We start from the raw sequence: 24,677 nt of genomic DNA, 5'->3' as shown, positions 1-24,677 counted from the left end.
GTCCCAAAGTTTGGAAATGCTGGTTTACACTATTCATAAACTCACAGTAGATATGTATATACAGATATTTATGGATATATGAACTTGAGATCTAATTTTATATTGGAAGTGCCTTACAAATTCATAATTGTTTGGGTCTAACTGCATGTGTAGGATGGCCAGTAACTGTAACATGTTTTGTTGTGGAATTTGCTCATTTTCTTTGCACTGAAGGTATGCATCAATTCCTGGCTAAAAACAAAAATACTATGAGCAAAATCACAAACTTCAGAAAGTCCCTAGCATGCACAAAGAAACTTACATATTATGAGCAAAATCTTGGGAACTTTTGGTCTTGTTTTCTAAGAAAATATCACTGCTTATATCACTGTCCCATATATGGATCTGTTGAGTTGTTTGTCACCACCCCACATCCTTCCCCAGTAAGGTGTGAACAGGTTACCTGCTGTCAGCCTGATGTGTTAGAAATCTGAAAGATATGAGAGAGGGAAAATCAGCAGTAAAGAAGCCACCACTGACTGTCAGATACAGTGAAAACTTCTCCTTTCCAAGCTGTGAATGACATGGCAGAGTTAGGGAGACAAAGGGTAACACATATGCAGGCCAAGTGAGCATCAAACTTGGTCCAACACCCAGTGTCCTTTGGAGTGACAGGGAAAACCAGAGGCAGGAGACTTGGAGGTATGCCTAGGGACAAAAAGGGAGCACACTCATGTGCAATGGGAGAGAAAAAGATCCTTGTGAAACAGAGCACAAGGGCTTCCAGAAAGCCTGAAGGCATTTGGATAGCTGGGACAGTTTCTGGAGAGAAGGGAAGACTGCAGGCCTTTTTGGGAGGAATGCAGGAGATTGTGCACAGATCTTTATAAAACTGGGTTTGCTAATACTGCGGTCACAATATTTGCCTGAGGGAGGAGAGAGATCCCATCCCTTTTTAACACCTCTAAACTCTCCAGCTGTAGCAGCTCCATGCTTCAGGGGCAAGGAAGTCTACTTCAGTATAGCTTAGTACTGGCTGGAAACCAGCACTTGTGGGAGCCTTACAAGAAATCCTTCCAATTCATGCAGCAGATACAAAAAACCTAAACCAATCCAGCAATGGAAGTGGTCTGACCTGTCCAGGTGAGCTGGATTCACCCGTGGGATGCTTTTGCAGCCCCTCCTCAGAGTAAGGTGGTTCCAGCAGTGCAGACCAATGAAAGCAGTTGTTAGAGGAGGAGGAGAGCCTTTCAGTACCTGACCCTGGGAGTCTGAGCTTCTACAGCTATGCCTGCATAGGGAAAGCCCTGCCTTCAAGGGGGATGTGTCCCCCATGAACCCTGCTGGCAGCTGCCACCTCCCCAGCTGGACACAGAGGCACCCAGGGAGCCTGAGGCAGCCTCAGTTGCTGTGTGGCACCAGGCTGGGCTGCCCAAGCAGCTCTCTGCTGACTTCTGCTCAGGGCAGCTTTGGCATCCCTGTTCTGCCCAGGACCAAGTCCCAGAGGGCACAGTGGGTCAGTGGTGAGCACGGCCCCAGGTATGGTACTTGTGCATAAAATGCAAATTCGGCATTCCATACTGACGGGGGCAGATGTGTGGATATCTGTCTGCCATGTGCTGCATGCATTTGGGAATTCCAAGTGCACAGAGCAAGTAAGCTGTGTGGAGCACAGAGCAGCACTGGTGTGCAGAGGCCAGAAGAGCAGGGGGATGTGGATTTGTGTCCCTCAGCCAGCCTGCAGCGAGCAGTTCAGGGACCTTGCACATCCCAGCAGGAGCAGAGAGCTCAGGGCATCCCCCAGCAGCAGCCAATGGCCTGGCAGAGAAGCAAACCCTCATCCTCACCTCCTTCCTGGTAAGGAGCCTGTGCAGTTCCACCCTTAATGTGCTTTAGATAGAGGAGGCCCAGTGCAATTACGATGTCCATATGGAGAGTCAGTGCAGCATAGCTGGTGCACTGCAAATTCAGATCCTCGCTCATGGAGAATTAATTATCTTGTAGGCAAGCCATGTGCCACTGAAATCTTTTATTACAGTATGGAATATGTGGTCTTTGAGGAAGGCTGGCCCAAAAGAAATGGGGGACTAAAGCTATGATTGGCAAGGGAAATACATTGGTAAGAAATGCAGTTTTATGCCAAGTCAGTTGATTCAAAACAATCTGGCTTGTTTTTCAAACCCATTTCCCCCCAGTAATCTTGGTCAAACAAAGTACAATAATAATAATAAAAAAAGGAAATGTTTTATTTTGGTTTTATATAGAAAAAAAAAGTACTTTTAAAATTAGAATTTAAATTTTAAAGTAGAAATATTTTGGTGTATGTGTCTTTTGTAAAAATTAGTTCATCTGTAAAATACGGTTTCTGTAGAAATTTTTCATGTGGTTTCAGTTTAAAAACGTAACTTCTCCAAACCTGTATCTGCTATACCTTCACAGAAGTCAACAAATTTGAACCAGAATGAACAATCATCTTACACAACATGCTTTTCAGGAATGACAGATTTTTCTTCCTCCCTGGAATCAAAATATCACTGGAAGTAAATCTGCATCACTACTGTACCTCTATAGCAAGAATTGTCTTAAAAATTATTATTATTTGAGAACTAGGTCAGTCAATTGTCCAAAAATAATAATAAAGAAAGAAAGAGAGAAGAACTGTTGGAAACAAATCCTTATTTCAAATTTCTGTTATACTGCTCTTGAGGCAGTCAGGCTTGGGTATAGTTAATCAACCTTTGAGATGGAGATTGGGTTGTGTGTCTCTTATCTTCATTCTCTGTGATTTTAGAAAAACATATGCATGTGTGAGGGCACTTCGTTGTTCCTCTGATGATTTAGCAAATCTTTATGGGATGGTTTTGTTTCGTGCTATGAAATGCAAATTTAGCTTGCAGTGCTCCTGCTGTCTGTATAAAGGTTAAAAAGATATATAGATATACATTTAATACTATTCTTGCCACTTTAAGAACTGGCTTTGAATGATGATTCTAACACCATAAATATTTTTCACTGTCTACATTTTCTGAATTAAGTTGAAGGGCTTTTAGTTGCCTTTTCTTGAAACGTTGCAGTTTCAATTTTGATAGCATAGCCCAGCTGCAAAGACTGTCTTGGTTGTGAAAAAAAAGTGGAAGCAAAGTTATGAGTATTGAAAATCAGATGAAAAAGAGGTTTTTATATATCCTACAACCATCTTGTGGACCAATCTGAGCACAGATTTTTTTGTGTATCAGCTGATCATATGTATTCAATTTTTCTTTCACTCTTTTGCTAGTGAGTTCTGTGCCACTGAAAGAGGATTTTTTTGTTGTTGGTGGTTTTCATTGCTTCAGATTGGGTTTCATACTAGTCTTGTTCTTTGCCTTCTCAACAGATAAAGATGAAAAATGCTTTCCACTTTCTTTCTCTTACAAGATGTTTACTGGTAGCCTTAATCATCCATCTGTTCTTTCAGGTCTTTTTTCTGCTCTGACTCATTTTAACACTTACCAGCTTCAAGTTCTGGTTCTCCCAAAAATCCTGAGAATGCAGATAAAAATTCCTTTCTCTTAAATCTCAATCCCTTGCTTTCTAACTTGTTGTTAATATTGTGTAGGGCACAGGATAAGCAAGGGAGGAAAACACATGGCCTGGCCATGTTCTGGGGCTGGTTTTTAGCTTACATGCCAGGGTGAGGCAAAGACAAGCCGTAGAGATGAAATCTGGATTCCATGCGAACCGAAAAATAAAACCCCATCTTTTAGAACAATTCTTTAGCCATTTTTAAGGATTAAGCTCAGATAAGACAAATACATCCATGTAATTCACATGACAGCAACCTTTTGCCTCTAGTGAAACCAGGTCAGTGGGAGCAGCTCAAACAGAGAGGAGTTTGATGCAAAGAACCATGCTTGGTGCTTTTCTCATAACACTGTAAATATTTTTTCAGAGTATAAACTTGTGTATCCATTGGCATCAGGGCCCTTTCCACATGGGATGCTCCTTGGAAAAGTACCAAGGGGGCAGGACAGTGAACTCCAGTGAACATGGCACTCTGAGAGGGCAGGGGAAGCACCCTCAGCCAGCTAGCTGTGCCCTGCTGAATGTGGTGAGAGCAGCACCTTGCCTTTCCATATTTCCATTTTCCATCAGGACAGGCCAGAGGGAATGCCTGAGAACGGGGTCACTCCCTGCAGTAAGGCATGATGCTAATGAGGCAGAACAAATTGAGGAAGTATCATGTGTAATCCTGAGCCCTCATTGACACTATTACCAGTATAGATTTCAATTCACCATTCGTTACACGGTTAATGCAGGCAAAGTGGGAAGGTGTGGAAGAATTACTCTTCCAGTCCTTGCATTTTTTAAACAGTTGTCATCCTCCAAGACAAAACTCTGTGGTAATTCCCTCTGTTTTTGCTCCTGCTATTTCTCAGCAGGATTTGCTGCTTGTCTTGCAGGGGGTCAGCCAGACTTTGTCTTTCTCACAGTTTCAATTTCCTACTGGGATTAAGGGTCTAGCATATTCCTGCAACAAATCAACTGAACCTAAAATCAACAAACCTACTGAACAACACGACTCTGGTACATGCCTGCATTTTTGGTGCCAGCTGAAAGGCTTTTGTAAGGATTTCCAGAGGGAAACTGAGGCAAATACATGGTTTTACTGAATGCTCATCAAAGTTATGGCACATTTTGTACTTTGTGAGGCTTATTTTTTAGGAGTGTTTCTTCAGATGTGCTTTTTTCCAGCCATGCACTCTGTGATTCTTCCCAGAAATGGTACTTTACATTACTTTGAGGAATCCCAGGGTACCCTGCAGACAATGAATAATAGTTTGTCACTGTAAATTTATGACAGAAAAGAGTACAGATTTATCTGCAGATTGAAAATCCCGGATATTGATTTTCATGCCTCCCTCTTTTCACCCCAGGAGCTCAGTGATGCCCTCTTTGGCCTGAGGAATCTCCCCACAAGCTGATCCTCTCTGAAATCCTGGTCCTCCTGATGGTGGGTCCCAGGAAGGTGGCCTATCCCCACACTGCCACCAAAGGGATGGGGACAAGAGGCAGGTTCCCATCCAGGTGGTGAGCAGATGCTCAGCCTGCCTGCCAAGGGAGCTGCCCTGCAGGTCACTGTGTCCTCCCAGCCCTTTCCAGCCCCTGCTGGTCACCCCTGGGCTTCCACAGCCCCTCTGTTTTCCCACGGGCTCCTGTTTCCTTCTTCTGGGGACTCTTCTGCCTCTTATTGCAGAGGGAATTTGGAGGCTAGGCTGATGGCTCACCTGAGCAAACAATACCTCCTGAGCAGCTTTACTCAGGTGTGGGGGCCCCTGGCTGCCAGGAAACCTGCTGCTGTCCCAGAATATTACATAGGAACAAAACTGTAAATACATTGTTCCCAGAAAAGGGAATAACCTGCAAACCAAGGCACCCACCCCAAAGAATAACCTCTGGTTCATTCCTTCATTGAAAGGCACTCACAACAGTGCAACACCAATACTCATCTGGATCACAGCTTGCATGCCTGTTTCAAGTGACACGTTAACTGCTGCTTCATCAATAAACAGAGACGTTTTTGAAGAGGAATAGAAATGTCTCCACAGTGCTGAATGCATTTTAAATGAGAAACGGGATGAAACTTTCACAGAGATGTGACAAAATAGAAGACTCATAACAGAAACAAGGTGTTTGACAATGAAACACAAAGTTATTACTAGCACTTGATGAGGAAGATTTTTATTAGTCACCTCTATTTGCTTCTCATAAATACTGAAGCCATATAATGCCCCTATAGTAATGGCCACTGCACAGGAGTGTTTTGATAGTCATGGAAAATGTGCTGTGTGAGACAAACAGCACTTGAGGCAGCAGATCTGATTAGGAATTGTACTCCAGGTGTGCTTGTGTTGGGATGCCTGTAATTCTCATGTCAGATACTTGCTGTGCTGAGAAGCTTTGGGCTGCAGAACTAGTTCCTGTTCAACTCAGGAGTTTATTTTCTGGGCAAATGCACAGGTTTGAGAGCAAAAAGATATTAAATTTGGCTCAGATATAACTATTTCCATAGAAAAGTTCTGAATTTGAAAGGTCTTTGGCTGAAGTTCTTGGCATACTTTCAAATGATCAAATGTCACAAAAAGTGGTTACTTTTGATCTCATTAACAAGCTAAATGAACGACAGTCTAAATGTAAAATAGCATTTTGATGATTTAAATTTTTATCAGGCTGCTTCAAATTGAAAGGTTGATTAATTTTAATAGGATTTCTACCATAAATGGGAAAACTGTCCAAATTTTGTTACCAATACATTTTTCACTTGAAATGCTCTGAAGTAAAAAGATACTTAATCAGGTAACTAAATCCAAATTAGGCCAGCCTGCACTATTTCCTTCTCTCTCATTCATAAGTGCCCCTTAAATTAATTTCCAGGTGTTTATGGACAAGCAGATATGCTCAACATGAAATGGCAGCTTTTTGTGCAAATTTGAATAAATACTTCGTTATTCATATCAGCTATAAATTGCAGCTAATTTGAAGTCCTGTCTGAAAAACTTTGTTACAAAAGCTGTCAGACATTAGTTAAAAAAAAAAAAAAGGAGAGGAGAAAAAATCTCTTATTAATGTCACTGAATTTAATCAAAAAATGTCTACTGCTTAATAGATAGAGAACTGAAGAAGTTGCAGAATTGTAAGACATGATTTCTCACTTTAAAAAGATAGGTTTCTATTGGCCTGGCTGTGTAAGGTTTCCTCAACTATGCATAGTTTTGACCCAAAAAGTTTAAAGGGTTGAAATAAAAATGCAAATCTAACTGCTGGACTTTTAGCACAAAAGGTTCTTTGGAAGGCAGTAAAATACTAAATATCACATTGTTATCTTCTTACTTTTATTTACATATTGGGGCGTTTTGCTTCTTTCCTTGATTTTTTTTCCTGCCTCCTTTTTCATTATTTCAATGTTTCCTTTTATGCTGGAAATTCACTCTGTTTAGTAGGAGACAATAATCCTGTACCTACTTGAAGTACAAGGACCTTTCCTAATTAGAAAAGAGTGGTTTGTGTGTTATGCCATGTCCTGCATTTGGATAACAATAGAAAATTAATAACAAGCCATGAAAGGAAGGTAGCTAATATGTTTTGTTTTGTAAGATTATGAAGTTGATCAGCCTTTTTGAAATTAATTTTATCACTGACATCCTGTAGCAATAAATGATCAGATTTATTATACATAATTAGCAATCATTTATTATTTTACCCACTGTTTGTAATGCCAGAGATAATTTCCTATTCATTATGAGCTAGGACAGATATTCAGCAAACAAAATAATCTGCACAGTGCCAGTTTGTAAGTACATATATAGCACCGAGGGAAGCTGAGGGGACTGGAAACTAAAAATCCCAAAGTTTCTTCAATTTGTGGTTGAGATTTCATGGCACTTGAGATTGAGCCACATAAATTGTGTGCCCCACGTTCCTCCCCTGGGTTCTGGCAGTGACAAAGCCTGCCTTCCTGAAGGGTTTTGATAGTCCTGAATGAAAGAACAGGGTATTATTATAGTTACAGCTCTTATAGCTGTGGTTTTTTTCCAGCAGTGTGAGCTGTTGGAAATTGAGAAAATTTGCTTGCAAATAATAAAGGATATTTGCTTCAGCAGCCCTACCTCTCCCCATCTTCCTGTTTGTCATTCTAATGGTAGGTACAAATATGCATCTTTGCTGCATTAGAACAAGAGTTATTTGCCCTCTCCAAAGAAAGCAATAGATTATTCTTCAAAGTTAACTGAGGATGGCATATGTTTTCCCCTTTATGTTTCTTTTTTAAAGTCAGCTTGTGAAAACTGCGAGATTGAACATGAACTTGCAGGGTCTGCGGACATGAAACTCAGTGGGGGAGCAACACAAATAAAACCAGAGGAGACAGAAGTTCTCTCCCATGAGCTGGAACCTCACAGTTATGTTTCTACATTTTAGTTCTTTTGAACATGGATTTCTACACCAAAGTAAAAGATATTTCAAATGGCAAATAGTAAAGGGAAGATCAACTCTCTAAGGCCTACTCTATATACAGAGATCTAGTTGAGAGGTAGTACAATGTCAAATATAATTTCAAAGCAGTGCTGGGACACACAGAATCACAGAAGAGGGACTGGAATGAACTGCCAGAGGTCATCTGCTCCAGCATCCCAACAACTAAAATCCAGTTCCCAACAATCATGTCTGGAGGGAAGATATTCAAGAATAGAGACTCCACTACACCTCTGGACAAACTGTTCCTCTGCTCAGTCACCCACACAGCAAAGAAAGAATTTCCTGTGTATTAGGAAATTCACAGGTTTGTTAAATCCACTCAATTTCCAACTGAATGTCAACAACTTGTTGCTGGATTCTCCCTTTCTCTTAATTGTATTTACAAGTAAAGACCCTCTGTGTAAACAGGTATATCATTTCCTCACAGCTACTAGCAACTTGAGCACTGATGTGATTACAGAATTGGGAAATAGATCACCCATTATTCAGCAGAAATAGTCTGCATGTGGCAGATGGAATTCATTCAGGTAAAGCTTCCAAAAGTGATGCAGCTCTCAGCACTCACACTTTGACTGTACCCAGCTGAAATATTTGTCCTGGTTTATGAGAGAAAGAGGGGTACAGTCTCTTATTGGCTGGTAGAAGAAAAATTAAATATTCTCTAAAAAGGTTTTTTTCAGTTCCATAGATGGACTGGGAGCTCAGCTAGCACACAACCCGCAGAATTTCTTCACCTGCCATAAATGATGCAGGTATGGGGTGACTCAGGAGAGCTGGTCAAAACAATTTTTGGGTTATTCCCCTGTGCAGACCAAGGAAAAAACAACCAGAAAATGCTCCAAAGATGTCATTTTCCCCTTGGTCTGTCAACTCTCTATTACAGTTTTCACAGTGTCCAGTGCTCAAGCCCCTAGAACTTCAGAGAGGGGAATTTGTAACATCCCTGCCCAAAAGTGTGACAACCAAGGGGAAAAAGCATCATCTCCAGGCCATAAACCAATTTTCTTTTGCTTTGAAACATGAAGCATGATTATCCTTGCTGTGCTTCCATGCTTAAATTTGGCAGGTGTCCTAGAGAAGTGGAATTATCCTTTATCTCTCCTGGAACCTTGAGAGTAGATTTACAGATGTGAAGCTGCACAACTGGCATTAGCATTCACAAGAGTTTGGCTGTGACTTCAGCTCAGTGGACAAAAAAGGTTTCTCTTGTTCCAGCCTCTTAATCCAAGCACATTTCTATATTGTATAGCTAAGGGAGGTACATATTCTAGGTCATTCACAAATATTTGAAGGCAGCACAATACCTAAGTTAAATCTTTTGACCTGTTTTTAGTCCATACTGGGCATACTGGGACCAACTTACAGCAATACAATGAGACAAAGGTTTGAAATTGGGTGCAGACAACTTTACAGGCTATGCATCCATTGATAATTTTTAATCTACTCTCATACTCTCAAAGTAATGTATATCTAAACATATCTTACTTTTCGTTGTCAGCATCTTCATAGCACAATTTTTTTAAAAGCTAGCAGCTTCAGCACAGGTTTTCCTTGAATACCTAAAAAACAAAAAAAAAAAAGGAGGTTGGTAGAAGAATGTGAATGATCTAAGAATGAGATGCTTTCATCTCCTGAAACATTTCAAACATGCTAAAAAATAGATTGCAACACTAAAAAAATAAAGACTTCAAAATATTTAAAATAAGTCCTTTTTCTTTTTTCTTGAATTATTCTGCAAAACCTGAGACCTGAAACTCCTTAAAGTACTTGCATTGTAATTTCTTGCTTATATACTTTCAAAAGAAATCCCATTTTCACTTAAAGTGTGTCAAGTAAACATTTATTTATATATTTTTACAGAAGGAACTAGAGCAGGCAGCAAGTAGAATAAAAACACCTGCAAACATTTCAGACTGCTATTCTTTTTACTTAAATTTGAAATATTCACCAAGAACTTGTCAAAATGTCCCATTCAGCATCACTGTCCAGCTCTGGCTCTATTTTAAAGAATAAGATTTTCAACTTTCCTTCTCTTCTTTAACTTATTTTTTCAGAAGCTGTCTTTATCTCAGAAAAAGAATGCAGTATCAGTCATTCACTGATTTTGTGGTACTAGCTTTACCGTGGAGGATACATATTTGATTTTTAGTTATTTTTGCATAGATACTTATATTTTTATAAAATATATACACAGATACACATACACATTTAGCTACCACTTTGAAATGGTGCATGTTTTTTCCCAGGACTCTGAGAGCAAAATACATTAGTGAGGGGTCTCCTAAAAGAGAACGGTTAACAACAGCAGCAGACAGAAATTTAGAAAGTCAGGATTTTTGGTGGCTTCAGTTCAGAGTTTGATGTTACTATTGGAGCAGTCTTGGCATGTTTTGATTTTGCTTTGTGTCTCTTAAGTGTGCAGAAGGAAGTGTGGCAGGGACAGGTTCCTGAGGTGTTGGGCAGCAAATGGTAGATGCTTGAGAATCAGGAACATGACAACTTGGGCAAGGGACTGGTGACATTTTGCCAGTTTGATTATAATACCTGGCACATCTGTGGCATCCCCAAACAGCCTATAATTTAGCTAAAACATCATAAAGATATTCAGTGTCATAAAAGCAACATTTTATTTAACCTTCCTGTAACAACTTTAAGAACAGTAATCTGTTAGAGTAGGCTGCATGTCTGGCACATGATAGTGGATGAGAATGAGTAATCAAATCTTAAATATGTATTTGTAGCAGTATTGCCTCAAAGTTTTTGTAAACATGGCTAAAAAGTATGTGATGGGAAAGCAAAATAACATTTCATTGTTCTTAACTGGGAGCTGAAAGAGGAGTTTCCCAGTACATCAACAGGTGTTTCATTTCTTGCTGCACATCACTGAAAGCCAAGGCAAAGCCACAGTACCCCAAATCTAAGTGAAATCTGATTCCACAAGAATTAGCACACAGGGTTTAAATAGACAATTAATTGTATTTTATTATTAAGTTATTTTTTCCTGGTTGTCTGGGGTTTTCTATGTCTTTAATATCTACTTGATATATTCTTCTACAAAGTAAGAAGGAGCAAGTTATATCTATGCCTCAATTGTGTAAGTACAGAAGCCCAAAGAAAATCAAGAACCTTGGAAGAGGACTTTTTATAGTGCTGAAATCTACACTTTGTGTGTTCTGTGTACTGAAATCCACACTTTGTGGGTTCTCTGTGTTGTTAGCAGGTTTCCTAAATTTCCTCCAATACATCTCAGCGCTGTTAAAATGATAAAATTACAAAACTGATACAGTGAGAAGTTGCTTTAGTCTGGCCTGAACAATTTTGGGCTGAAAATGAGAAGAGTATGAACTCTCAGAGATTATGAACTCTCACTCTGGGCACATTTTTGAGATTGTCCATGGAAACTGCTCTTTCAGACCAGCCAGTTAATTAAGCCTGAGGATCCTCAGCTTTGTTATACGTTATATATATATATATATGTGCATATGTTATATGGGATCTCTGTTACATATATACCTTATTAGAATGGTGTGAGAGCTAAGAGGAGGAAAAAAAAGACAAAAGCACTGCATTTTTTCATGTGTGAGTATGGATCATTCTTCTTTCTCAGATTCATAAAGCAAAGGCAAAACCATGTCACCGTTTTGAAAGGGGGAAAGGAGCACTAAGACCTTTTTTGCCGTGTTTTCCTCTAACTATTATTGCTCTGAATAACCTTTGGCTAAATCTGCCTGTTAGCTGGACTGGAGATCAGGTCTTGCACCATCTCACACTGGATGGCATGAGGCTGTTCTTTCCCAGACTTTTCCAGTGCTTTGGCTTAGATCTCTACAGATCAAACTGGTGCAAAAGTAACTCATTCTTCATAGGATTTCTCCATGGCATAAAAATGCATATGACCTGGAACATGACATTTTCTGTGTTTGAAAAAAGGGCCAGGTTTGTGGCTGTACAAAGCTGGCTGGTAAGATTTTATCTGCTGAGGAGCTGATGAAGACAATATGTTGGTGGTTACAGCAAGGGCTGATAGTCTGGTTTCTTTCCTAGGTTTCTCAGGGACTCACTAGGGCATGCCTAGGTAGGTTCACTTTCATGTCTGTAAAATGGATTTTTATTTATCTACCTCACATCTTGTTTCAATACAAAACCTTTAATATCTGTGAAGGAATTTGCACAACAGTAGTGTGATATAGTACATGCACTTGTGATAATGGGGAATAACCCTGTAATGGGTTAGGGTTTATATTTTAATTCTAAGAAATCCAAAAGAACAATAGTGAATCAAGCCACTTTTAAAATTTACTATTAACTTACTAATTTAACTAAGACTAGAATTTGCCCCAGTGTCAGATTCTAGAATATTCATAAATAATGACATAAATAGCAACCACAAGATTAAGCAATTAATGAGTTCTTTTTACCACATGAAAGGCCCTGATAGAGACCCTTTAGCTCCTGCTAATGAGAAAAGCAGACAGTTTCTCCCACAGGCAGTCTGTCGGCTTTCTTCAGGCATTTCATGAATTTTGGTCAGAGCACCCATGATACACAGCAGGGGCACAGAATGGCAGAGCCTCTCCTGGGTACAGGAAGATGCCTAGAGCCAGACCAAGGCTGCCCACCAGGCCAAAACTTTGCTTCTCAGTTTATCAAACTTAGGTGAAAAGGATAAACTTACAGAGTCTTTGGAAACATCATTTTTTTGGCACTTAAAGTTGGTTGCATGAGATTTTCCTCCTTTTCCACATGAATCCACTTTGTGAGAACAGACTTGAGCAGAAGAAAGCCAATTATCTGACAATTTAAAAGGTGGGGGAATTAAAACACTTGCTGAACAATAATGCAACTAATGTTGAATAGCATTCAATTAATATTTATAACATGCAGCAATATTAACAGCAGAATTAACTTTTTTTTTGTATGTCTGACAGCTCTCTAGTTGATTAAGAATTGCATTATGGTACTTTGCATATTTCCCATGCAAATACAGTATTATTTGCAGAATTATTTTTATCCTTAATTGAGGCTTTGTTTGGAAATCACTGTTTTCTCCTTTGCTGAAACTCTGTAAATGATCTTATTAGGGATGTGATTTTTTTCCCTATCACTTTCTCACACAAATTTATATTAAAAATATTTACATATCATATATGTAAAAGTGCAAATTACAGTCTAGTCGGGTTTGCGGAAAGAATCAGTCCAGAGGATGCCTAAGTTCCTCAGGAAATCATGGGAACTGGTGCTCAGCCTCATTCCCATTGGAGACCTATTGCACCTTTGCACAGCTAAGAACTTCATTAAACCTGGTTTTAAGCAGCTTTGTGGAAAGGTGAAGGAAAGGGAAGCAGAGAAAGGGGTTGGAGCAGCCACCTTAGCTCCGTAAGCTCCATGGGGTGTTGGGAGCATCCCCAGCACCATCAGCTTCCCAGGGGCACCTGTGCCAGGGCAGGAGCTGGCCACACCCAGCCTCGGGGACATTTGGCTGCCTGATGTCCTGAGGGTAGCACAGCCAAGTCCCAACAGCCTTCCTGCACCTCTGCTTATCCCAGCAACTTGGCCCATTCCACTTCCCACAGGGAGCTATTCTCATCTCTTTTGGGTCAGACTTCCTTGTGCTCCTTCCTGGCCTCAGTTTCAAAACCATGGAGGGATTTCACTGAGTTACTGGCTTAGGACAATTAGGCAGCCAAAACCTAAAAGAAATATGGCTGTAATGGCAAGAACAACTAATAATAATAACTTACTTCATCCAAAATAGAATTTCAGAGGAGGGTGGAAGAGTCCATGACATAAGTAATTTCAGACTTCCCTGGCAAAAGCATGAGGCAATAAACATGTTGAATCCTCTACTGATTCAGTATGATGATATCATAAACTTTTCTTCCTCCAACTCTATGATTCTGTGCTAAAGGTCTGCACTGCTCTAGGAGAGGAAACAGGATAAAGGTGGAGTGAGACAGAGTGAACAGAGAAGGAGGCAGTTTGCTGGTGGTTTAAAATATTTTTCCACCTTCATCATGGTCTGTTCACTTACCTCCAGCTCTGCTTCCAAAAAGAAGGAAACAAAAGGGATGAATGTGACAATGAGAGCTTATCTCTAGCTCTGCTTTCTTACTTTTCTCCTTGGATGAAATTCAGGCTGTGATAAAAAAAAGAAACAAAACCCATCTTCCTGTTGACAGTTTTTCACACACTCCAGAGACAGCCAGGATGGCATGTTTTGGATCTACATCTGTATTTTCATGCTCTTTTGGCACTCCTTTTCTTCCAAGCAATTTACATTATTTTAGATTCTGTAGAAACAATAACTACCAAACTATTTGGAACTATTCTATTAAAGAATAATAATCAGATTTTCTATAAATCATAGTAAAAAAAAGCTCTAAGGAAGAAAAGGAAATCAGTTCACCCTGGCAGACAAGTATAAACTCAAAAGAGCTGAATTCATGCCCTGCTCTGTCAGAAACCTCATTTTTGACATTGGATAGACTACAGCCTCTCTCCATCTCTGCTCCCAAACTTCAGGACAGCAATACTATGAACATTTCCCTTCTTGACTTCAGTTAGGGCTGGGTTAAGGGAAACCTTGTAAGCCTTAGAAGAAATCATAAACACTTTCTGCAGGACAAAAAGGACACCATGATTAAAAATGTACTCAGAACTGTGAGGCAACAGGAGGCTACTGTAATGAAGACACAGAAGTACCAATCTAAATTACTGGTCTGGGTATAACAGTGTTACCTCTGAAGTCTGTTAAAGCACATTTGAGAATACAATATGCACAGCCTTGGCTTGGACTGAGTGCAGTGCTGCTTTATATTTACAATATGGATGGAGTGACTTCTAGTATGTATATCCACAAGTAATTGAAGATGTGATTCAGTGAACAGCTCCCCTTATTTCCCTCAATATACAAATAATTATTTGGAACGGTTTTCTTCTGACAGTTGTGTGCACCCTTCTTCCCTACAGACAAATTAAAAGTTAAACTGACCAATAGAGAAAAAATCTGGAGGTGAAATTGTGCTTTGAGGAGTATCTGAGACACTTCAGGCGGGACTTCCAGAGGAGGTGAGAGGCCAGGCTGCCCACGAGCACAGCAGCAGAACAGAGCTGGTTACAGCACCAGCTCTGGTTACAACACTCCTTTCTCCTCTCTCCCAGTGCCCCAGCCCAGCCACAGCAGGAATTGTTTTGGGGCAGGCAGCAGGCACAGCTGGCCCTCCTCTTGCACAGAAAGAGCCCAGGGAAGACTGGCCAGTGCAGGAGCAGGTGGAGGGGTTCTCTCTTCGGCACTTGGACTGGGTGAGGGGGAGAAGCCCTTTCCAGTCCAGCATCCTGACATTTCAGCTGGACTGTCACATATACTCCTATTCTCTTTGACAGACCGATAGAAACACATCTATAGTACACAGCACTTACTGAGAGAGATTCTGTTTCCAAATTATTATTATTCCCCCACTAGCTTTAAATTGCCCATAAATGTGTCCCTGAATAAACAGGCAGGACCTCTCCTCAGAAGTGGGAGCATGGCCTCAAATCCCTTAAGAATGAGAACAAAAATGAAAATAAGTTTCTCACACCATGACTGAGTACTCTCATTCCTAATGCAAGGAGTGGAAAGGGAAGGGGAAAGCATCTCCTTTGCTGATATTTGATGGGTGTACAGCCCTCATGGCTGTGCCCTTCACCCAGCTCTCCTCTCCAGCCACATGCTGGGAGTACCTGCCTGCAAACCCCTCCAGTACATGGTCTGATCTGAATTTGGGAATGACATGGATACAGAGCAGGTCAGCCCGTAGAACATCAGAAGCCTGAGTAAAGGCTGGATTTGGAGCTATCAGGCTCAGTGCTGAGAAGGGAGGTGCCTCCAGGACTGCCTGGTACCTATTTAGGGCTCGGAAAGTGTTAAAACCTTGCTGAGGGGATGTCAGTCCCCAGCCAGCTCCTGTGAGCAGCTGTGTCAGTGAGATGAGCCTGGATCCCATGATCCAGGACTTGCTGGAGTGTTAATCAGCTGGAGCTTCCTCCTTCCCTTTCCCCCCACCCGGGTGGCAGAGGGACTGCAGAGACTCTGACTGGCTCTCACTGCAGAGTTTTGGTGCCTGCAGGGCAGGGCAAGTCCATCTGCCAGGACCAAAGCACAGACCCCTCCTTCAGGGACTTGGAACTGGAGATAGGCAGGATTTTACACCAATGTGGCTGGGGCTGCTCTTTTTCCTCCTAACTGGAAACTGGCTCTTCTCTCAGCCAGCTGCATCCCCAAATTCTCTTTTTTTGTGTCCTCTAGCCAAGAGGAGGCAGGCTGGGCTCTCTGTGGAGATGGCAGAGGGTGGGCTCTGCCACTTGCCTGCCCTCCTGCAGGTCAGTAGAGCCCTAAGCCCTACAGCTCCATTTAGTGGTTTGACTACTGCTTAAGGAATCCTGTTGATTTAGTCTCAGTTTGGTCAGGTTCAGTACAGTTGTGGTATCTTTAACAGGTGAAATGGCTTGCATGACGCATGAACTGCCAAAACTGAGTTTACAGACTACATCTGAGCAAAAAATCCTTCAGGACTGTTAGCTTTTCTTTCTCCCACAGGCAGGGTCGTGTTGCTGGGTGAGAGCAGTGGCTTGGAGGCAGCCACCAGAAAGTCCTTCAGGCCTTAACAGAAAGTCCTGGAAATGTGAAGAGGTTCCCAGCACCTGCTGCTCAGCCCCACAGGAGTACATCTCACTGGAGCACCCAGGCTGAGACTGCTCCTCTGAACTGACCCATATTGAAAGTTTTGAGGTTTCCCCATCCTGCTGCAGCTTGAGGGCAATGTGAGCTTCTTCCTTGCAGATGCAGGATGGAGCAGGGTGGCCAGGGAGCAATAACAACTGTGGGAGAAATGTTAGCTTGAAGAAATTGAAGAAAGCACTTAGATCCCTCTTTGGTCATGTTTTGAAAGCTAAATGAAAGAGGCAGCCTCCTGATTTAAATTGTTTAAGAAAAAAGAAAAATAGTAAGAAAAGTTCACTGTGTATACAAAAAAAAAAATCTCTAAAATTTGCCTGAGTGTAAGTATGCAAACGAGTTCAGAGTTTTCCAAATATGGACTCTGTGCAAGTCAGAGGGGCATAAGCCAGGTCTCATGAGTAAACAAAATAAAAGTACCAGAGGGAATGTTTTAATAGCTCCTTTAAAATTCCCTGTTCAAATAGATTCCTTGCTTCGTTTGTTCAAGTGAAGCCAAGTCGATTTGGTGGCTGTTGTAGGTTTGTCTTACTGAGCACACCAGGGCCTGATCCCAGGCTGCATTACTGTGTGCACACCAGCAAAATTCCAGGAGGGTCACAAGGAGCCTACACACTAGCAAGCCAAAAAAACAGAACCATTATTCCCAATGGCTGTTCTGGAAACAAACATTTTAACTACTAGAAAATCACTGTGAAAGCACAAGATTTAAAGTTTTGCTAAGACCATGCAAATCTTCTATGCTGAACTAACCCAGAAAAGCACATTAATTAATCTGTCAGCCAAGGGAGTTGCAAAAAGGAATGCTGACAAGGTGCTGAGCAGAGATTTGGGGTGCCCATGTTCAGCTCCTGGCCTGGCTCTATCACTGGACCACAGCAGGTCCAGAGCTGTCTTTTCCCAGCATGGTGCCTCAGTTTCCACACTCAGACACTGGAGATGATGTAACTGTGTAAAATGGTTGGAGGTCTGCTAAAAGGAGCAAATTTTAGCATTTCTAGTGAAACCAATGCCTTCTAGAAATCTCTCAGCTGTTGGATCAGATCAGCTGTCTGTGTGCAGGTCAATGAACTTTGCTGGTCCTCGGTGCAATCTCCTGCCAGCTGGACACGCACATTGTACCCACTGTGCAGAGGACTAGGAATAATAAATTACATTTTCAAAGTCCTTCGGAGGTATTAAGTACTGAAAGTGAGCATTCAAACCACCACAAAGAGCTAGAAAGTTGACCACATGCAGCTAAAATTCATGGTACCAATTCTCATTCAAATTACTGCAAATTTTCTTAACTTAAATGAATTTTAGTGACCCAAACCTGACAGAAAAAGCTGTTACTTGTGAATGGTAAAGCAAGTGGTAATGGTAATGGCTGTGAATGGTAAAACAAAATGGTAATGTTTTTTAAATCTTATACCTCTCTTTTATCCATGACTGTTTGACTGACTTTCATTTTCAGCCAAATTACTCCAGAGAGCTATATTTCTACCTGGCTCTATGCCTACTGTGCCACTATACAGAAAGACATTTAGTTAGTAAACTCAGTGCCATTTCTTTGAGGTTTCTGAAGAGGAATGTGTACAAAAGAAGAAAAATGTCCCAGTGCTATGAACTACTGCTCAAAACTCATAAATAATATCTTCACCAGGACCTATCATTTAAAGAGGAAGGTTAGCTATAGCAATATGAATTATATTTTGTCTCCACCCCACTGTAATATCCTTTGCTCCTCAGACACCTTTTTTACCAGGTGGACAGGCAGGTTTGTGATGGGAGCAGGGCTCTGGCTGAGATCCGAATTTTACCTTCAGAGCTGGATGAATGTGATCAGTTTATCCCTTTCCTGCACTGATTTGTCTGCTGGCAAATCACCAAGCAATTCCCAGCTAAGAAAATGTCGCTGTAAGATGATATATAGGGTGAAATGGAGAGCAGTTCCTTCCTCAATAGAGCTGCAGTTGATGTGGTCAATGATAGACCTTTTAGGTGGAAAATAAAATTCAACCATCTAGAAGGCATCTTCCACCTTGTTTATACCTCCTGCACTGAAATGTTTTATGTGCATAGCCAATGAAAGCTAGTTTAGATGCATTTAAGTCTTGCAGAAGGCAGAGCTTCATTTTTTAATGCATCCTGAAAGAGACCTCATACTGAAAATGTCACCTGTCAAGGGGCTCCTGTGTTACAGAAACAAGGGTGGAAACAGCACACATGAGTAAGACCAGGAACCCTTCAGGGATCACTTCACACAAAGGGCATTCAAGCTTGGCATTAGTCTCTCTGACTTGTGAGTGCCCTGGTCCTGGGGGGGCTCAGCACCTTGATGGCAGAGCTGGGGGAGCAAGGTGTCTTCAAGGACATTTGATCAACAAACAGCAGATCCAAATCAGCCCAGTAAAAAAAAAGTGGCCGTAAGTTTCTACCATCTCTGCAATGACTCTGGGTGTTGGAGAAAAGTACTGGTGTATATTCCAGGGTCAAATGCTAGTTTTGAGGGTGTCACTTGTGGTTCTCAGCCTGTGGCTGGTCATGTAGGCTCATAGCTGGGCTAAAAATCCCTTGTCTTCAACCTCCTCCTGGCTGAAGTCCTCTGGAAGCAGCTCCCACCTTTGCTGTGGGTACAGATGAATAAGTAGGTCTGACTTGCTGCGAAGGTTGTTCATCTTAGGACTGCTCAACTCAGCCACAAGGTTATTTTAAGAATGGGCACAAGGTGGGCAAAGCCCAGCAGATAACACATTCTGCCTTCCTTTGGGAAAGCTCAGAAGGCAATCCTTTCCTTAGCAGGGCCTGCTGTTACATTTTCAAGTGGTTGTGGCTGTGCACATTTCTTTGCTACATGGCAAATCTAATCCAGCAAGAACCACTGGATCTGCACAGGACACTGGAAGAAAGGTGAGGGAGTGATTTGACCTCAGAACAGGAAAAGAAATATTTCAGGATGTTTCTGGCAGGAATGGCAAGGAAAAGAAGATCTCAAGAAACCTGAAACTGCTTTTTCCACAGATCAGAGTTTATATTTTCTGGTTTCTTTTCTCAATGACTGGACAAATGGACTTCCAGCCCACAGGCTGCCCAAAGATCCCATCATAGCAAACACAGTGGAAGCTGAACGTCATTCCCAGATGCCAGATGTTGCTGAACAAGCACAAAAGAAAGCTAGGATGGAAGAATCATGAGAACATGAGTCACTAATTTCTTTCAGTCCTCCTTTCAATTACTTCCTGCCCCTTAACAGGAAAATAGCTACCATGGAGCAAATACAGGAACGTCCGTGGACACAGAGAAAGCTAGGGAGACCACAAATATTATTTAAGAAGTATCTGCTGATTTAAAGAAATTACATATTACTTCTTGTATATTTGCTTATAGAACATCATAAAGGAAAATTCTATGTCAGCTTGCTAATTCAACCCAGTGTAATCAGTTCAATTTCCTAGATTTGCATGGTTCCCCAGTAAATCCTGCACCACATTCCTGTTTCCAGACCCACCCCACTGGTGCTGACAAGTGGAGAAATGGTTCTTTGCTGTCCTTACCATGTGGAATTCCTCACTGAGCTGAGGATTGAATGTAGCTCTTTCAAACAGATTGTCTTTTCTTCAAATTGATGTTAGTTAAACAAAGCTATCTTTTCCTATCACAATATTTATGCTTGCTACTGGCTCTTCTCTCCCCAAGTTACTTGCTAGTGAAAGGTGGTGATCAGAAAAGAGGAAAAGTCTGTGTTTTGAGACTTTTCTATTTGTGAAAGATAATGGAAGAGAGATGAAGTAGCATTAACTCATCTTACAATGTTTTCATAGCAGCAAAGAGTTGGCAAAAAGTGTATGATATAAGCTCAGTAAGCCATCTCCCAGGCTATTTGCCCTAGGCCAATTATATTTTACATGATCAACACACCCAATAATTAAATAATTAATTGGCTTCTTTTGGAAACTCTATAAATCGTCATGGACCAGAGACTATTTATCTTGCCTCTGTGATTCCTGCTGAAGAAACATCTGGTTCTTTTTTTCTGCAATCAACATGAAACCTGAAGGGGCCCGAATTCAAAAGCAATTATATTTTATGTCATTTATGTGCATTACAGGCTGACAAATTTAACTTGTTGGAATATGTGATCCCACCCTCCCTGTCCAATTTAGGTTGATTGCATTTTCAGACAGCCATGGAAAGAGCTGTTGCAGCCTGATAAAATCTGTTGAACCAGAAACTCCTATAACTTCTCCCCGGAGCTTACAATAACAAAATAGTTGTTCTAACCAAAAAACTGCTGCTAGACTCTGCTTGCCTTCTGCAGGGATTATTGTGAGGGAAAATTCCAGGAATGTCTCTTCACATGTGCCTTGTAGCAGGTCCTTCACAAGCTCTCAGCCTTCATCTCCTTTTGAAAGAGAAACCTGTTTCCTTCAAAAACAGCTTTTACTTTGCAAGTAACAAAAGACTTCGATGAGAAGAGTCCACAGATGCAGAATTTGGATGGTTTACCTTTCCACTTTCCATAGAAGGCATCTTTTGATGCTGACCTTTGCTATTTCCCAGTGGCACCCCTAATGTTGTTCATAAGTGATAAGGCAGGTGTATTTGAGCACATTAAAGCCCTTTTTCTGCTATGGTAACAGAGCTGGAAAGTGACCTTGGGTAGGACCTGTGGTACCCCTGGTGTCACTGCCAGAGCTGGTGGTAATTCAGCAAATGAGGAAATTTCTTCTGAGCTTTCTTCAAATCAAAATCCTTTCACTGAACTGTGCTGGGAAGCTTAAATAGCATGATGGCAATGCTCTCAGTGATGTCTCACATTTGTGGCTATAATGTCAGGCTGCTACAGGTACTGCCTTTTGGAAGAATAGAAAACCAAAGGCACTTGAGTCTGCTATAAGCATTATCATGTATGAAAAAAATACAAGTTTAGCCTTCCCCAGTTCTAACAGTTAACGTAAAAATTCATAAGAATAAATAGCAATAAAAAGTAATGAAACATATTGGGACAGCTATTGGGATTACACCATCACTTCGCACTTTTCTCCCAGTCATCAAAAACTAACTTAAAAATTTTATTTGCTTACAACAACGTGCTGGGATGTGAAACAATACAGCCCGAGTTTGCCACCTTGTAAAGGGGATGTCTCTGGGGAGAGTGGGTAAAATTACTTTATGAGTCTTACACGTCATTTCCAGGATGGATGATTGCATTTGTCAATGCAATACCCATTTTCAGTTTCTGCTGTGCAATTTTCTCCCTTCTAGGATCTTCTACCGCTGTACTGTAGAGGGGTTACAGTGTTGGAGAAGATGTGGATGTGGATAATTGCATTCAGATAAATGCATAAATCAATTTCTTAGCTTTGGAAAGTAGGTAAGGATTTCTTGTCTATGTTTCTTCTCCAGAACACTTAGGTTTACTGAGAAATCCCCATGATTTTGCTGCAGCTAACATTCAGCAATGCAAATTACATGCAGATGAGTGATCACAGCTGGAAAAAAAAAAATACCTGGTTTGCTTGTTTCTGCCCTCTGCCCTTACTCAGTCACTCTGATGATGCCACTGCCACTGCCTCTTCCCTCCCTGCCTCCCTCCCTCCCAGGATCTCATCACCTTCTTCCCACTGCTGCCAGGTCTGGGCTCTGCAGACCTGAGGCACCCACCCAGGCCAGGGTGGCACCTCAGGGATGCTGGGATGGGCCAGGAGCCATTCCCTGGGGAGCTGCAGTGTGCTTACATCTCCCTGCTGAGTTGTCTCAGCACTTGGAAAGGCTCTGCCAGGGAGTTTTGGGAATGAGACATGGCCAAGGGTCTTGGCCATCCCCACCCACTTGCAGCTGCAGGGCTATACATCAGCTCCCAGCATCATATAGCTAGACCACAGTGCTCCTTGTTTCCACTAAAAGGCAGCTAAAAATACCTTAAATACTTTCCTAATGTTCCTTTTCCACACAAACAACTTCTGTGTGAGGAAGTGGCTTACACATTTTTGTCTGGTGGGGTGGTTCACACTGAGAAAATATTGAAGAACGCCTATATGAGACCATACTAACAGATGAACAAATCAAGTGCCAAATCTAAATCCTGCTAAAAAGAAGGAAACTAGTTAGGCCCTGTATACCTGCTGGAGCTCTGAAAGGTTCTTGAATTCTAAAAATAACTTTTAGGCCATCCTGTAACTGGAAAGCTTTCATTAGAGGTAAGAGCTCACACAACCATTACCTCTGGAGAGTTCCAGCACCCACTGTTTACAAGCATTACCAGGGACTGATGGTGTCTCAGCACCTTTCTAAATCAGGCCCAAAGCACCCCAAGTTGTTGCTCAAAAAGCAGAAATAACTTCTGCATTTTTTTACCTAAACAAACATCAGTTTTCCAGGCAAGCTTTGTAAGCAGAACACAAATGAGGCACCTTTTGTACACATAATTTGCAGCAATAGGAACAGAGACAACTTACCTAGGCAGGTAACTTACCTAAGCCAGCATTCCTACCACCTGCAGAATATTCCTTATCTCACCCTCAGGCCCTATGTTTCAGCCAGTCCCTGTTAAGAGATAAAGACTACAAAATAATCACAGCAAATGTTTAAAATAATACAGGACTTTGTGTTACAGCCAGTAACATCTCCTGTAACCATTCTGCATCAGCCAGAATTCTTGCTGATGTGAATTCTTAATACAGGCAAATGTCCAGCTCCTTCACTGAAACCAAAGCTTCCAGATTTTAATGAGATGAAGGGTCTTTTCAAAGTATATTCAGAGAGGATGGGGCTTTTTTTGGTTGGTGGGTTTTGGTTTTTTTTTGTTTGGTTTGTGTTTTTTGGGGTTTTTTTGGGGGGGCAGGTTTGGTTTTTTGTTGCTGTTGTTGGTTGGTTGGTGTTTTTTGTTTTTTTCTTCTCATTTAGGACCTCAGCTTTAGAGGGTTGAGACAATAATCCTCTATTCTGCTATATTTAACTCATCAGGTACAGTATGGAAGGAAGTCAGGACTATCCCACCCTGACCATGTACAGGGTAGGTTCCTCCAGAACAGCTCTGCCAGGCAACATGTCCACATTGCCAGCAGTTTTTCCAAGTCCTCCTGGAAGGTCTTAGTCCTTTGTTGGCTCTTGGGAACCCATTGGAAACAAGCAGCTCCTTGTTCCTGCTCTCACTGGACACTTGTGTGCAGCTTAGCTGGCAGCAATCAGGCAATGTGGTGGGGGCAGGAATACATTCAATTATTTTTAGCACCTCAGCAGGGATTCTCAGACTAAACTTTTGACCACAGTGGCAGTTTAGGTGGGGAAAGCTTGTCCTAGTCATGCCTGTATTGCACCTTTTCTACACAGAGAACACAAATCTTCCCAAAACACAAGGCCATTCCAAATAAAAAACTAAATGGCATATTTTTATCCCCCAAATCATTCTTGTTGCCAAAAGAATCTTGGGGTATTTATTCAAACATCTATCAAATGTAAAAGAAATCAGAAAGATCTATTATCCTGTTCTGCAAACCAAGAACTTAGAGATATAGTGAGGTTCTAGACAGTTTTTTTTCCTGGTTCAGATGTGTTTTAACAGCATACCTTGGGTGCTCTCAAACACACCAAACCTAGAAGTTACCACTGGCTGACCAGTTGTTCCCACTTCTTATGGCATGTCATTTCAGCCACTCTATCTGAAACTATGTCTCAAAGCTCTGGAAGCTGAAATTTGCCTATTCCAAGTAAAGAAGTGCTCACAGAAATTAATGAGGGCAGCAACACCAAAAAGAGAAAGAGTAAACAGGCTAATGATGGCAATCTGTTACACTACACAGTTGTTCCCTAAATTAATATCTACCCGTGGCATAATGGCAGACTTATGACAGGATTTAGCTACTTGTATCTTGCCTCATTGCCTCTGTGAATGATGGAGTCTCTATCCACAAAGTCTCCTGTTGGCTATCAGTTCCTGCAGTTTAAAGGCACACAGGTTGACTATGTTTTCCCCAGCAAACCTGCT

At 41.4% G+C, this 24,677-nt stretch overlaps 1 long non-coding RNA gene across 1 annotated transcript in view; it reads right to left on the bottom strand.

The window, feature by feature from the left end:
- Positions 1-318: 318 nt before the first annotated feature.
- The window catches only part of LOC116183160 (uncharacterized), a 58,945-nt gene continuing 34,586 nt past the window's right edge, over positions 319-24,677 (bottom strand). The window contains exons 4-8 of the long non-coding RNA XR_014952196.1: positions 23,166-23,236; positions 13,734-13,912; positions 12,668-12,783; positions 9,478-9,551; positions 319-4,778 (exon numbers count right to left, since the gene is read on the bottom strand). This is a non-coding gene — a long non-coding RNA (uncharacterized LOC116183160). The remainder of the gene's footprint in view (positions 4,779-9,477; positions 9,552-12,667; positions 12,784-13,733; positions 13,913-23,165; positions 23,237-24,677) is intronic.

The sequence above is a fragment of the Lonchura striata genome, chromosome 1A, assembly GCF_050655825.1.
Source record: "Lonchura striata isolate lonStrDom1 chromosome 1A, ASM5065582v1, whole genome shotgun sequence".
Lineage (NCBI taxonomy): Eukaryota > Metazoa > Chordata > Aves > Passeriformes > Estrildidae > Lonchura > Lonchura striata.
Note: the sequence above shows the minus strand (reverse complement) of the source record. Positions and strands in the feature narration are given on the sequence as shown.